Here is a 4,107-nt window from a genome sequence, read left to right as displayed (position 1 = left end):
GGATCTAACAAGGTTACACAAGTAAACACAACAGAACACAAAGCAAACACACTGAAACACAATGCTTCGGCTCAGACACTCGCCGATAGCACCAGCCTATTCTCAAGAACACAGATCCAAGGGAGCACAACTGAATCCTTGGGTGATTAACCTCACACTCCAGATTCCAGCACCAACAGGAATCCTAATTCGCCCAACACATCAGCAACCGAAGTGGTTGCCTCCTCAGTTACTGTAGCTAGATTCTTTGCACTTTCAACCGTGCAAGATCACCAAAAGAACCAACGGAAAGCCGTCGGAGAAGAAAGCAGAAGGAGAGAGCGAGCGAGAGCGAGAGCATGAGAAGTGAGAGAGAGTGCGTGTAAGTGAATGAATGAAACTGAAGGGTCTAACCTCTCACATAACAAGCACACATCGCCATCCAACGGCTTAGAGCCTTGATACGGGTGAGAGTACACATGGCGGCATCTGGAGTATGAGGAGTAAGTATTGGGCCAAGCCCAATTCAATCATCACATGGGCCACGGAAATAGACAAGCCCAAATGAAGGTCCACCAATTATTCAACATTAAGTAATGGCTCTATTAGTTTAATCACGTGTTCATTGTTTATTTTCGGTCTGAAATTTTATTTATGGAGAAGTTTTTTTTTTAGATTAGGTTTAACAAGCTAATGTAAGTATGTAACTACGCAAGTGCATTATACTAATATTTTAATTAATTCTTTATTTTTATTGAATCATCAATCTTTTCGCATGAGACTTTCATTCACCGGTGGCAAAAAATATCAAAGTTATGATATAAATGAATATTTTTAAGTTGTGAAATTAGATTTATTAGAATTTAACCAAGTTGGTAGTATTATTTTTTCTTTGCAAAATGCTTAAGAATACAATGTTGGATTAACCAATTTTAAGCGCATGAAGACAAAATAAAAATCACATGGCCTTTGTGTTTTTTAGCAGCTATTTATAAAAGGATATCAGTAATCCAAAATTAGACAGGTGCGTCCACGAAAATGTGTAATGAATGGACCTTCGAATTCTCTTTCATCTTTAATACTTTGTGTACTTATAAATATCTCATTCCTTCCAACTTGAAACATCAACCTTTTCAAAGCATAGCTAAACTATTTCATTACACAAAACAAACAACAACAATGGTGTCCACAACTAGTTGGAAGTTGCTTCTGGCTGCAATGGCACTGCTAGGGCTGTGTGTTTCACAAGCCACGGCGCGAACAGCCCCCGATGCGTCCATGGTTGAGAGGCATGAGAAATGAATGGCAGAGAACGGCCGCGTATACGCAGATGAAGCAGAGAAGGCCAAGAGATTCAATATATTCAAGGAGAATGTGGAGTATGTCGAGTCCTTATAACGAGGCAGCTGCTCGCACTTACAAGCTTGCTGTCAACCGATTTGCTGATTTAACGAACGACGAATTTCGGGCATCTAGAAATGGCTACAAGATGGCTTCTCGCCCTAAGTCTTCGTCGTTTAGGTATTCAAACGTGACGGGAGCTCCAGCCAGCATCGGCTGGAGGAAGAAGGGCGCCGTTACTCCTGTTAAGGAATCTTGTTTCTTTATCCGAGCAAGAGTTAGTGGACTGCGACACGAGCCAAGACCATGGCTGCAACGGTGGCTTGATGGATGCCGCGTTTCAGTTCATCATTAGCAACAAAGGGCTCACGACCGAAGCCAACTACCCGTACAAGGGAGTGGATGGCACGTGCAACACGAAGGAGTCGTCCGATGCAGCCAAGATCACAGGGTACGAGGATGTCCCGGCCAACAGTGAATCCGCACTGTTCAAGGCCGTGGTGAATCAGCCCGTGTCAGTCGCCATCGATGCCAGTGGCTAGGACTTCCAGTTCTACTCAAGTGGAGTGTTCACTTAAGAGTGTGGGACGGAACTAGACCATGGCGAGACCGCGGTTGGGTATGGTGCGGACAGCGATGGAACCAAGTATTGGCTCGTAAAGAATTCATGGGGAACGAGCTGGGGAGAGAACGGGTACATAAGGATGCAGAGGGTCTCTGTGGCATTGCCATGGAAGCTTCTTATCCAACTGCTTGAAACATGTTATGAACTTGTCTACTAGTTTCAACTCCACTGCGTGTTTACAAAATCATGTGTATAAATGTATTTATGTATAATTCCTCTGCTCTAAGAATGCTTGTAAGGAATTAATGAAACTGTATTTAAGACTTAAACATATGAAATTTATGCAGTTAATCTCGCAGGAATTCGATAATATTCTCATGTGAAAAAGGCTTTCACGTTTCACACCCCAAAAGCAAAAGAATTACACTATTCAATGTTATTCTAAACTTTTGAAACGGTACGTGAGTTAATATAAAATTTCCTAAAATAGAAAGTGATAGACTTAAAAGAAAATAAATTCTATTTTTAGGGATGAGATGAGTATTAAATTATATGAGTGTGTTTAGATCTTCCCTCCATCCTTTGTAGGACTGGGATCTTGAGAATTTTGAGGGGCAGTCCATGAATATATTACTTTTTGCGTCCGCCATTTATAGTCGCATTTTGATTCGATACAGGTTTAACGATTGTTTAACTTTGTGAAGAAAAATGAGATAATGAGTTAGTGGAATGTAGACCTCACTTTTATATACCCTCTCCGTCCCATAGAAATAGACCATTTGGGATCGGCACAAGTTTTAATGTATAATTGTTAAAGTAAGAGAGAAGGAGAAAAAATAGTTAAAATTGTTTAGTGGATTGTGGGCCTATAAATGATAAAGGAAAAAGAAGGAGAACATGGTTTCCATAAATGGATATGGACTATTTCTATGGGACGGACGACAATGAAAATATGACATATTTCTATGAGACGGAGAGAATATTGATTTTATAATAGAATGTGAATGTAATATTTTAGTTGAATGATGGATCCATTTTCCTAAAATGAATTTAAGAAAATGGATCCACTTACCTAAAATGAAAAAAAATAAATGAATTCACGGACAAACAAAAATGACAAAATAAGACTATTTGTATTATATGTGAGCGATCGATCGGATTCACTTGTTTCAGGCATAATATTAATAGTTGTGAAAAAATTTTGTTGTATTAAAATAAATTTTGTTATTTGCTACTAAATATTTTACTCGATTTTTCCATTTAAAGGAGATATCCTAATCACATGAGCAGCCATTTCCCAAAAAAAATTGACTGAGACAATAGAAAAACACAAATGCTGAACAATAATGGCACAATACAAAACCATGTAATCACATAAGGTGATTTTAAACACACAATGCTCAACTTAACACCATAATCAAGTAAAAAGTAGTTTTCAAGGTGTATGAGACTCCAAGTATACAAGTAAAAAGAGGTTTTTAAGTGTATGACTCCAAGACCAAGTAAAAAAATTGATAAGGTGAATCATACATTCTGTTTTCTTGAAGAACTAAAACATAGATCATCACCCAAGCAGCAAAAAGTAAAGAGCATGGACTTAATCAGCAGAAGAGTAAATATTTAATTGATTTTTTTTTTAAATGCTTGAATTAAAATCCAAAGCTTAATAATGTATAACAAGACTAATTCTCAAGTGAAACAAAGCTACCTTTATACTCAATGAATGACGGGGTGCCGATCAGCGTATAGACGAATTTATTTGCACGACAATCATACACAAATATGCGCCACTCAATCTCGATAACAACAAAACCAGTCCTCCATCGAGGTATTATCCCAATCCTATGGGGCTCTTTGTTATGGACGTTCTCCGTAACGAGGCCGGATGGCTAACTTCTCGGAGAGATAAGGTGATCGAACCTTCGACGTGCTCGAAGGAAAGCTCACGAATTGCTGATTTTCGGACGTTCTCCGATGAACAACAATTTGGAAACGAAATATGATATTCTTGTTACTCAAGACAAGTTGTGGAAAATAATATATTCATTGAATTCCTAAAATGATAACAACCTAGCCCTATTTATAATACTAGAATACTAGCTTAGGGAACAAGAAAACAAGATACGAAAAGATACTATGAATCAAAAGATAACTAAACAAAAGATATGGAAGATAAAATATATCTAAACTAAAGGACTACTCGTATCAACTCCCCCTCGGTT

At 38.2% G+C, this 4,107-nt stretch overlaps 1 pseudogene; it reads left to right on the top strand.

The window, feature by feature from the left end:
* The first annotated feature begins 1,158 nt into the window (after positions 1–1,158).
* Positions 1,159–2,077, top strand: LOC121744222 (annotated as a pseudogene).
* The last annotated feature ends 2,030 nt before the right edge of the window (positions 2,078–4,107 follow it).

Source organism: Salvia splendens, chromosome 8 (assembly GCF_004379255.2).
Source record: "Salvia splendens isolate huo1 chromosome 8, SspV2, whole genome shotgun sequence".
Classification (NCBI taxonomy): Eukaryota; Viridiplantae; Streptophyta; class Magnoliopsida; order Lamiales; family Lamiaceae; genus Salvia; species Salvia splendens.
The sequence above is the reverse complement of the archived record's forward strand: the minus strand, read 5'-3'. Positions and strand labels throughout refer to the sequence as shown.